Genomic DNA, 12862 nt, shown 5'->3' on the forward strand with positions numbered 1-12862 from the left:
TAAACCAACTCGTTTTCATTTTATTCTGTAGTACGATTCTTTTAATAGATTATGATGACTGTACGCTTAAATAAAGTACAAATGAAATGTGCATTTCCCCGTGGCTAGGATGCAATCATTCCGGATGGCAGCGCCTGTATCCAGTGGTAGGCTCCTGCGCCTTTACCCCGTCATTAGAGCCAGTCATGCAGGAAGACTGTGGAGAAGGAGCCCAGTGTTTGTCATGGAGACAGTGTCACAGTGAGAGAGGAGGAAAAGAAATGGGTTGATATGCCCTATTCTCTACAAAGTGCACTACTTTTGACCAGGGCCCATAGAGTGGGTTGGAGGTAGAATTCCCTATCCCTCAGGAGACCACAGCCAGAAGACACAGACAACCTTTCATCTCAGAGAGAAGGCTAAGGCTTTTATGTGTGTATCTATAACAGAAGACATTGATGCCATGAAACCACTGTAGGTGTGTCACCCCATTCCACAAGATGATTGAGTTTAAGTGTGAACCATGCAGAATGTGGCATTTTGAGTCCCCTCGGGAGATTTCTGGGCAATTTCACTAACTCCTGACATGCATCCAGTCAGTCAGTCAACGGCAAAGGTTTGTTTTGAAAAAGAAAGACCCAGATACCCATTATTCCTCTGTGTAATAGCAAAATCACATTAAGCAAGGAGAGCGGTGTCTTGTCTCTCGTTCTGCTCTACAATTATGGTGTTACATAGGCTTTAAGCAAGGCAAGCCTGGGCATATGTATGGTGAGGTATGGCTGCACAGTGAATAGACAGGATAGATCGAGCTGCGTTTGTCAGTGTAACTAGAAGGAAGCATTACCAGGAAATCTTTGATAAAACACTGGGTTTGAGGGTTTATTCATCTGTAGAATTTTCTATGGCTGGTAGAAGAATGGGCAATGCGATTCTCTCTGTAGCAGAGATATGGATACGATTCTGGGGGTCTGGAATGTTCTCCTTTATGTGATCCCATCCATTATGCCAGAGTCAGAATGATGAGACACGCCACCTCTTTTCCTCTGATTTACTGGAATGTTCTTCCGTTGTTAAGTCATAAATGTCATACTCTCTAGACTAGAGGAATCTTTGACACTCAGGGATCAACATCATCCAGAGAAAGCTAGGGCTCTGTATCTGAGGCCAATGTACATTTTATTTTGTGCCATTAAGGCTTTTTTGAGTCACTGAGATCTAAAACAGCACAGTGCTGTCCATTGGTCACTATCCTCTCCTCATATTTATGTATGAGTCATTCAGTCAGCAGCCTCACCCTCCCCATTATACAAGCACAGTTCTGTGGCAGGTAAATGTGTCGCAGAGGTTTCATGGGTTCAACGACCACAGCCCAGGCTTTATCTCAGTGGGTGTTTGATATACTGCACCTGCTCTGAGGGTGTTGAGAGAGAGAGATCAAGGACGGGTAAAAAAATAAAAAGATTCAAAGGTACAGCGAGAGAGAGAAAGAGAGAGAGCTGACCGTAGCCTTATGTGTAGAGGCGGCTCTGCAATAGGGAGGGGAGGTGGAGTTAATGGCTAGATAAGACTCTCTGGATTCCAGCTAGAACAAGGACACCGACACTGCTTTGTCAGGGTTGTGTGTGTGTGTGTGTGTGTGTGTGTGTGTGTGTGTGTGTGTGTGTGTGTGTGTGTGTGTGTGTGTGTGTGTGTGTGTGTGTGTGTGTGTGTGTGTGTGTGTGTGTGAAGAGGCAGCCAGGGAGTGGCTATGCCCCTGCAAGATGCCAGTAACCCCTTCTAACACACACCCATCTCGCTCCTCTTCCTGCCAGCAAAGTAGATCACACAGGCTGCAGCTAAATGTCGAGCTGCATTACGTAACAGGCACTCTTTCAGAAATGAGGAGAGAGAGAGAGAAGCCTCTGGGCGTTGTCTGGTCTCCTGAAACCTGCCTGGAAACAGGGTTTACTCAGGCATGCTCACTCAGCCTGAGCAGTAAGTATCAACCCACCTCCCCCCCGCTTTCCTTCTCAGCCCCACACGCTCTGCTACAGCTATGCCTAATAGTGCAGTCAGTATGGCATTGGAGCACACAGTCCTCCTTATGTGCTACTGACTGTCTCAAAAGCACCTTATTTAGAGGGTACATTGAACGTGGTGAGTGGTGATTACACAGACTGAGGTTTATCCATGTACTCCCTCCTTTTCCCTCCACAACAATGCCTCTAAAAAATATAGGAATAGGAAAGTCAAACCGTGCACCAAGCTCGTGAAATTTCCCAAAATCATTATCATTTTATTGCAGTTTCATCACTCCCATTTGCATGCACAACGTCCCCTGAACTCTCTGTGATATTGCTCTGCTCGGCGGTGCTGAAACTAATTCCCCAATACATTTTTTTTGCATTTTTTGCCCTACCGTGAAATTGAGAGAGAAAACGTTTTAATAAAGCTTAAGGGGACTTTAATGTCATTTTCAGCTCAGTGAATTTCACACTTTTGATTAGTTAACCTTGAAATGCTGAGTCATCACGATGCTCCAGGGGTAGCTAGCGTTACATGGTGCTTCTTGTCCCCACAGGTAGGCAGACGTCACTCAGCCATGGCTCAGACTTAGTCATACCCCCCAGACCACCTTCCCAATAAGCAGGCTGGGGCTGAGTGTAGGATGGAGCTACCCTTATGCACAGGGGCTGTATGTATCAAGCGTCTTAGAACAGGAGTGGGGATTCATCAACAGTTTTCCTTTCAGATTGTAATGAATACAGTTATTTGGTCAGGGGAGACCTGATCCAAGATCATCACCTACTCTGAGACACTTGATGCTACACATATGGCCCCTGATCAAAGATAATGCTATGATTTTACCTTCAAATAGTTTTTGTTGCACAGAGGTTTGGTGAGCTGACCCTAGGTCAGGTCTGTAGATGGGGGCAAATTCTACTGTACGTCCAGCTTGAAAGAAACATAGCAACATCAGAGGGACATGTAAAACCACGAGATGGGTTCTTTATCCATCAGCATTGGCACAGGTCAAGTTGAGCGGTGGGACTTTTTCCACAAGGTTCCCCTTGGTCAGATACAGTAGCATAGAATTACATATAGAACATGCATATTTAATAGGATCTCTATGGTCCATAGGACCTTCTGTAATTCCAATTGAGAGATTCTGTCATGATGTCATCTTCACGGAGTGTACAAAAGATTATGAACACCTGCTCTTTCCATGACAGACTGACCAGGTGAATCCAAGTGAAAGTTATGATCCCTTATTGATGTCACCTGTTAAATCCACTTCAATCAATGTAGATCAGGGGCCCATGGCCTCTCTTTTTTAGGCCCATGGATGTGGGCACACAGACCCACAAGACACTGCAGCTCCTCATGATGAGTTTTTTTGTGGCCCCCATCAAAGTTGCCCATACCCGGTGCAGATGAAGGAGAGGAGACAGGTTTAAGAATCATTTTTATATCTTGAGACAATTAAGACATGGATTGTGTATGGGTACCATTCAGATGGTGAATGGGCACCATTCAGATGGTGAATGGGCAAGACAAAATATTTAAGTGCATTTGAATGGGGTATGTTAGTAGGTGCCAGGCGCAACGGTTTGAGTTTGTCAAACTGCAACGCTGCTGGGTTTTTCACAGTTGAGGTCTATTCAAATTCAAGACATTCAATTCAGGTATTAAAGTGAAATTAAATTCAATAATTTAAAAAAGGCCATCTAATTTCAATACCTTCTCAATAAGCTCAAAAAGATAAGCAATTTATGTGAATTTTTTACATTTTGGGATTTTAAATTCAAGTCACTTCCTGAATTGACTGACTTCAAATTCAAAGTGACCTCAACCCTGGTTGGTAGGTCCTCCATATGAACTCCATATACAGAGGTTGTGGACAGGTGTATTTTATACCGATAACAAGTTCAAACAGGTGCCATTAACACAGGTAACGAGTGGAGGACAGAGGAGCCTCTTAAAGAAGAAGTTACAGGTCTGTGAGAGCCAGAAATCGTGCTTGTTTGTAGGTGACCAAATACTTATTATCCACCATAATTTGCAAATGAATTCATCCTACAATGTGATTTTCTGGATTTTTTTTCTCATTTTGTCTGTCATAGTTGAAGTGTACCTATGATGAAAATTACAGGCCTCTCTCATCTTTTTAAGTGGGAGAACTTGCACAATTGGTGGCTGACTAAATACTTTTTTGCCCCACTGTATATAGGGAATAGGGTGCTATTTGGGATGTAGACAGAGGGAGATAGGATGGCAGGGTGGAAATTCAGGCGTGTGAGTTGTGTACATACAGACATGGCAGGCCGGGGGAGACGCTGGACCCAGACCCTTGAATGGGAGAATATATAAGCTTTGATCAGATTTGCATTGTGTGATGAATAGTAATACCTGTTGCCATGATCACAAATTGCAGTCGTGAGTGTTGTGGTGATAGATCTTAGAGGAAGCGTTTTGTATTCTGTTCTAGACTATACTGTCTGAAATAAGCACGTCTGAAACAGACTAAATGTGCCTGAACAAGATATCCCATTCATATTAGTCAGATATATTCCTCTGCAGAAGGAAGAGTATAGGCAAATTGACATGCTGAGACATTTCTCAGTGCCACACCTTAATGCCTCCAAGTAACCAAATAATTTTCATGGATAAAAGATGGTGAGCTTGACTCAGGGAAGAGAACTAACTCAGGCTGTGTCTCAAAAGGCACCCTATTCCCTTCATAGTGCACTATTTTGGGGCCCTGGTCAAAAGTAGTGCCATTTTGGGAAGCAAAACCTAGTCAAGATGCAGGGAAAGATTAGCCCATAGCACTGCTACTTAGAAAATGGTGCTCCTGTTCGGTTCTGTGCCAATTTCTCAGGTTGTAGTACCTGATAAGGGCCTGTACCTGGGCCAATTCCATCCAGGTATTTTTCTCCCTCTTAAATGCTCTCTTCCCCTCGATTAGTCTCTGTGGGGCTCAGGGGTAGCCTGGTAATTATCAGACTGACTACAGTAGTGAACATGTAAGCTCGCGAGATAAGGCTGCTTGCGAGGCGAACTCAGGGGCTCACCAAAGAGGGTTGCCCCAAATCAGAAATCTATAGAGTCATTTTAACTTAGCATCAACTAATGACCTGGTTGACTGGTAGCATAGTCACATGCATCAGAGGATTTCGTGTTTGCACTTGAATGAAGAAAGAGTTTGAACAACTCAACTGTATAACCCTGGAGTACATAATGGTGGCTTGCTTCTTGGCGGGCAAGGGCTGACAGGAGCATTAGCAGAGACTATCATCTTGTCTCAACTATCTTGAAACTGCAGTGGTGGCTCTGTACCAGAGGAGGCTGGTGGGAGGATGGGATCATTATAATGACTGGAATGAAATGAATGGACCAGAGTCAAACATGTGGTTTCTATATGTTTGATACCGTTCCATTTATTCCATTGCAGCCATTACAATTACCCTGTCCTCCTACAGATCATCCCACCAGCCTCCTCTGCTCTGTACGGCTGCCTTGGATGGTCTGCAGTGAGATGAGAGATGTGTGACGGGATGCTGATATCGAGTGTGTGTTGATGTATGGCTGGATGCATACTGAGATTGTTTAATCAAATCACTGCCAGTCTCAGAGGAGGACTGCCTCCCAAATGGCCCAAAAAAATTCTGGCCAGGGTGACATTTGGGACCCAGTCAAGGAAAGCAGAACCTATCTATTATCGGCCCGATTGGAGTTTGCCAAAAGGCACCCAAAGACTCTCAGACCATGAGAAACAAGATTCTCTGGTCTGATGAAACCAAGATTGAACTCTTCGGCCTGAATTCCAAGCGTCACATCTGGAGGAAGCCTGGCACCATCCCTACGGTGAAGCATGGTGGTGGCAGCATCATGCTGTGGGGATGTTTTTCAGCGGCAGGTATTGGGAGACTAGTCTGGATCGAGGCAAATATGAACGGAACAAAGTACAGAGAGATCCTTAATGAATACATGCTCCAGAGCGCTCAGGACCTCAGACTGGGGCAAAGGTTCACCTACCAATAGGACAATGACCCTAAGCACACAGCCAAGACAATGCAAGAGTGGCTTCGGGGACAAGTCTCTGAATGTCCTTGAGTGGCCTAGCCAGAGGCCAGACTTGAACCCGATCGAACATCTCTGGATAGACCTTAAAATAGCGCTGCAGTGATGGTACCCATTCAACCTGACAGAGCTTGAGAGGATCTGCAGAGAAGAATGGGAGAAACTCCTCAAATACAGGTGTGAATACAGGTGTGCCAAGCTTGTAGCTTCATACCCAAAAAGACTCGAGGATGTAGTGACTGCCAAAGGTGCATCAACAAAGTACGGAGGGAAGGGTCTGAATACTTATGTAAATGCAATTCTTTCAGCTTTTAATTTTTTATAAATTACCAAAAATGTCTAGAAACCTGTTTTTGCTTTGTCATGGTGGGGTATTGTGTGTAGATTGATGAAGGGAAAAAAACAACCTATTTAATCAATTTTAGAATAAGGCTGTAACCGAACAAAATGGGGAAAAAGTCAAGGGGTCTGAATACTTTCTGAAGGCACTGTACACACACACACACACACACACACACTTTCCCAGTGCTGTTCATGAGCAGATGTGTTTGTGCGTGTGTGTGTCATCCGCTTAGCAGCCGTTTTAGTCCCGAGAGAGTGGGGCCATGGCCCTGTCATCACCCACAGCACCCTGTTGGAAGCCTGCACCTCTAAAAGCTTAACACAGTGCTTAGTGCTCGCTGTGATTAAATATTCATCTATTCAACCCTCTGGAAGAAATACACTGAACTCGAAAACACTCTGGGTCATTTGGGAGGGAATTTCTAACATTATTTTCTTCAAATGCTAGTGGGGTAGTTTCATTCCACCATCTTGATCTCAGAGCTTACATTTTGATTCACACAGCGCTTTAGTCAGGATGGTGGTAAGTAGCCTAAGGATCCCTGTCGCGTTAGGCAGCTTGATGTACAAGTAGGGTTGCACATTTTGGGGAATATTCAGAGGAATTAACGGGATTTAATGGGAATTAACGGAAATATACGCAAACTAATATTAATACCATTTAAATGTTTTTTGCATTGGATATACTTGCCACGCCTGCTCCCGCTCTTCCTCCCTCTGGCGCTCAAGGCCGCCAGACCCCCAACATTACACACTCAAGCCACCTTCAGTATGCACACCTGCCTTTCCCTGTCACGCGCATCAGCGCTCATCGGACTCAGGTGGACTCAATTACTTGTGTAATTTCCTTCCCTATATCTGTCTGTTTCCTAGCTCTGTTCCCTGCTTTGGGATTGTTTGTCATATGTCCTTCAGGTCCTTGCAATATTTACCATATCATATGGAGACAGGCACATAAACCTTTTACCATAAGTAGACATAATTGTAAATGATTAAATCCTTCCAATAGAAATGTTAAATACTGTTTAGTTACAAATTGAACTATAATTAAATAAGTTGACTGTTCACATGGGATGATTTCACTGAACAACAAAAGATAGGGAATATTGAATGATCCCCAATTATCGATCGCAGCTACCAAAAACGTTTTCAACATACATCTGTAAAATGATAGTCTAAACTGATGATAGTCTAAACAACTCCTTTGTAAGATTTATTTTTATTTTTATGAAACATGTATGGAAACAGGTGAATTAACACTTCTCAGTTAGCAGGCTCAAGCAAGCTAAAACCCACATGGTAGCAAAAACTCAAAATGGCCCCTAGAAAATATCAATGGTTAAACAATAAGCACACAATCAGGAGGATGTATTGAACATAAGCAAAACCAGTGTGGATTGCAGTCACTCCTTAGAGCAATCTAATCTCAGTTAACCCAGAACTAGAATCTTGCGTAATTTGGTCAGCTTCGTTTATTTGGTTCTGGGTCCATGCGTGTTAGAAGTTGGGAGTTCCAGTTTGCGAGATCTTGTGAGATCTAGGGAAAAACTCTCAGCCAAAGTGTGTGTGCGTGCATGTACATGCAGAAAGAGAGTGAAATAGAATAGCTCACACTCTACACTCTGAATATACAATGAGCAACACTCACAATCTCTTGTCATTACTGTTAGCCCATATGACTAAGGTGATCGATAAGAGGTTGAACATCTTGAAGCGTTGTCACTGTGTCAGATAATCGATTTCGGTTGAATAATGGATGTTTTAGCCCAAGCTTTCACGCACACAAGCACAGCTTTCTTGGTCCTGTTGAGCAGTGACAAGAGCAGCTATTCAAACAGTCCCTCACCTCTCCTCACTGGTGATAATGTATGGCTCTGTGGGGTTCATATTGTCATCACTACAGCTTGTGTCTCATGCTGGCGGAACAACTCTCAGAGAGAAGGCCTGCTGAGGGCCCCATACAGAGACACTCTTCACACAATTAGCCCATACGTCTAGGGTTTCTCTCTCTCTCTCTCTCTGACTGGATAGATAAATAAATAGGATATATAAATAAATAGGATAGATAAATAAAGTAAGGAGACAGGACTGGAAGACAATGGGTGGAGGGATAAAGGGAAGAAATTAGGACTGATTAGTGTCATAAAGGAATGACTGTACGGTTAAAGGGAGGTTGAAGGTGTGTGTCTGTGTGTGTTGTGTGTGAGTGTGTGTGTGGGGTGGGGGGGGGGTAGTGATTGGTAGCAGTTATTGCTGTTCTGATTTCAGATTCAAATATCAGAGAAGTTTTACGTTTAAAAAAAATCTTTGACACTTTGTTGGGAAAAGTGGTCAAGGTAGCTGATTTTTGTCAAAAGTCACAATGTTTACTCATTATCTCAAGCTTAGAATGTGCTCCCCCATTGTTATAATTTCAATGTTCTGAAAAGTTCCATGGTATTCAACAGGAGGAAGTTAGCTAAATTAGTTGATGTAGATACTAAAACAGTTGTACCTCTTGATTAGTAGTAGATATTTCTGTTCTTATTTCCAGATTTGACGAGCAGAGAAGGAGAGGAAGATTTCATACTCTCTAACTTTTTGACTAACTTGTTCGGAAAGTGGTCAAAACGGCAGTTTGGCCTCCCTGGTGGCGCAGTGGTCTAGTGCACTGCATCGCAGTGCTAGCTGTGCCACCAGAGACTCAGGGTTCGAGCCCAGGCTCTGTCGCAGCCGGCCGCGCACAATTGGCCTAGCGTCGTCCGGGTTAGGGAGGGTTTGGCCGGTAGGGGTATCCTTGTCTCATCGCGCACTAGCGACTCCAGTGGCGGGCCGGGTGCAGTGCACGCTAACCAGGTCACCAGGTGCACAGTGTTTCCTCCAACACATTGGTGCGGCTGGCTTCCGGGTTGGATGCGCGCTGTGTTAAGATGCAGTCCGGCTTGGTTGGGTTGTGTTTCGGAGGACGCATGGCTTTCGACCTTCGTCTCTCCCGAGCCCGTACGGGAGTTGTAGCGATGAGACAAGATAGCAACTACTAACAATTGGATACCACGAAATTGGGGAGAAAAGGGGGTAAAACATATATATATATATTAAAAAAAATGGCAGTTTAAAAATAATTAGTAGAAAAGTTGTTTATGCGTATACTAAAACAGCTATATCGTTAGATCTGTACAAGCTATTTCTGTTCCGATTCCAGATTAAAATAGTAGTAGATCAAGATGTCATACACTCTAATATTTTGTCTAAATTGTTCGGGAAAGTGGTCTAAACGACAGTTTAAGAAGAATTAGAAAAGTTGTTGATGCGGTTTCTAAACAGCCCTATCGTTAAATCTGTACGACATATTTCTGTTCTGGTTCCAGATGATTTGAATAGCAGAGAAGTAAACCAACTTGTTGGGAAAGTGCTCAAAGTAGCTGATTTGTGTCAAAAGTTACATTGTTTACAGTGAATGTTGAAGTCATGATGTCACAATGGGGAGCTTTAGAATGTTGAGGAAATTCCATGAAAGAGGATGGACAACAAAAAGAAAAATGTAAGCAACTCAATCCAGACCAGTCAACACATTTGAAAGTTTTTAAAGGTTTTCAAAGTTTTGCCCTGTAGTTGCTGCCAGTTTGGAAGCCTTTGTTAAGGCCTCTAGAAGTGCAAGTGATATAAAACGCCAATATATGGTAATTAATATGCTGTATTGTGTAAACTACCTAGCAGCCAACCTGCTAGCACCAATCCCTTGTAATTACAATAAAATTCTGTGACATTTTTTTAAAGTGTGACATTTTTAAGAAGAAACTTCAAACTTTAGAAGCCTTTTAAAACCTTGAATACACTATAAGTTTGCATAACGTTAAATACGTGAGAATGTGATGAGGACAGGGCTGCTTCCTTGGTGAAGTGTGGTTTTGATTATTTACTTATTCAAATACGTTGGCTGTGGCAAGCTATTCACTGTCAAACCCCCATGCCTACTCTCTCTCACATTGTGACCTAGGGCTGAATGATGTTCAATGAGCAGCTAGTAGAGCACCCTCTTTACATAGGCAAGAAGAAATCTGTAAATGAGCAGATGTATTTGTTTATTCAATGTACGTTACCAGTCAAAAGTTTGGACACACCTACTCATCAAGGATTTTTCTTTATTGTTACTATTTTCTACATGAAGCTGGTTGAGAGAATGCCAAGAGTGTGAAAAGCTGTCATCAAGGCAAAGGGTGGCTACTCTGAATAATCTCAAATATATTTTGATTTGTTTAACACTTTTATTTGTTACTACCTGATTCCATATGAGTTATTTCATAGTTGTGATGTCTTCACTATTATTCTACAATGTAGAAAATAGTAAAAATAAAGAAAAACCCTTGACGGAGTAGGTGTGTCCAAACTTTTGACAATGTTGTGGGCGGGGAAAGAATTGCTGCATTTCGGATGATACTGTAATTCCACCCCACAGAATACAGAACCGTACCAAGTCTTTGGAGCGCCAAAAACCTGTTGACCACTAGTGGGTGAATGGTATTGTTGTTTCAGGATCATTAACATATTTTGAGGCATGCCTTGTAAGAGGCTATTTGTTTCACCCATGAGTGAGAATGCTGTACTAATTTTTCTCCCATGTGGTTATACTGCCCCATCGATTTAAACTGTATAGGGAACAGATTGGAGTGGCAGTAAGTCTTAAACCTTAATTGGTTGAGCTTTTTGCCATGTCCTTAAGGGTCTGTTTTGCCCTGTAGTCGCTGCCAGTTTGTGACATATAAACATTTTTAGTTAGGGCAAATAATGTCTGAAATGTTGAAGTGGAAATTACAATCTTTAGAAACCTTTTTAAACCTGGAAGACAGTACACGTTTGCATTATCTACTGTTCAAGAAATTTCCTACAACTACAGGGTGATAAATTAAGATCCTACACCTTTTTAAAAATTATTTAAACTTTATTTAACCTATTTGACTACACCTGTATAAGTAGTGTTATGATTTTTGTGCCATTAACAGAAAATTTCAAACTAACCTCATGACAGGGATTTTGACTGAGTTGTGAAACCTCCTGAAAGCCCATAAAACAGAGGATCCAACCTGGAACCAGGTGCAGTGCTGGTCATAAAAATTCAACAAATTATCTTTCCGCCCTGTCTACTTCTTCTCCCTCCCTGAGTATGGTCGTGTCCCAAATGGCACCCTATTCCCTATGTGATGCGCTACCTTTAACCAGGGTATGGGCTCTGGTCAAAATAAGTTAACTACATAGGGAATATATAGGGTGCCATTTGGGATGCAGACCGTGTCTTGTTTTAGGTGATGGGACGGCTCCCTACCTCCGAGGCAGCACTAAAAATGGCTCATGATCAAGTGTCTATTTACCCCATGTTTTCCCATCTCTCAGGGTAACGGGGAGCATAAAGAGTAGCCTAACCCCTGAAGTGGTTGTTTAGAGTTTGTTAGTGTTATTATTATATCAGTTCTGTCACAATTATCCCCCTATTCCCTATATAGTGCACCTTTGACCAGAGCCCAATGATAGAAGTGCTAATGATAGAAGTGCACTATAAGGAATAGGGTGCCATTTGCGACGTAAGCGTCCTTTGCATCTCTACTGACTTATCTAGGCTTGGTAAGGCAGGAAAGGAGGATACAGCCAGCTAGACTGAAAAATAATGTAACACACACCCTGATCTGTTTCACCTGTCCTCGTTATTGTCTCCACCCCCTCCAAGTGTCACTTGTTTTCCCCAGTGTATGGTTTAAGCCTACCAGCGTTTTCCCCATTTTCCTGCTTTGCCTTTTCTCCTTTCTCTAGTCCTCCTGGTTTTGACCCTTGAGAAAGGCGGCTAACAAACTGCTTGACTTACGTCAAAACTCCCGTAGTGTGGCAGACTACACAGTGGACTTTCGCACATTTGCCGCCAAAAGTGCCTGGAATCTGGAGTCTCTTTTTGATGCTTTTCTGCATGGATTATCTGAGGTAAAGGATGAGCTAGCTGCTCGGGAACTGTCGGTGGACCTCGACTCCCTTATCGTTTTAACCATTCAAATTGATGGACACCTAAGGCACGTTCACCTCATATGGAATCCGGAAGTTTCCGAAAGCAGCTCTTCCAATTCTATTCTACTGTATTTAGTCAATGCCACTCCGGCATTGCTCATTCTATTATTTATATTTATATATTTCTTAAAACCTCTCTGGGATTAGCACCTCGACACAACAGCCAGTGAAATTGCAGGGCGCCAAATTCAAACAACAGAAATCTCATAATTAAAATTCCTCAAACACACAAGTATTATACACCATTATAAAGATAACATTTTTGTTAATCCAACCACAGTGTCCACTTTCAAAAAGGCTTTATGGCGAAAGCACACCATGCGATTATGTTAGGACACCGCCTAGCCACAAAAAAACATACAGACATGTTCTAGCCAAGGAGAGGGCTTACAAAAGTCAGAAATAGCGATTAAATTCATCACTAACCTTTGATGATCTTCCTCTGGTG

The sequence above is a fragment of the Oncorhynchus kisutch genome, linkage group LG21 (genome assembly GCF_002021735.2).
Source record: "Oncorhynchus kisutch isolate 150728-3 linkage group LG21, Okis_V2, whole genome shotgun sequence".
Taxonomy (NCBI): Eukaryota; Metazoa; Chordata; class Actinopteri; order Salmoniformes; family Salmonidae; genus Oncorhynchus; species Oncorhynchus kisutch.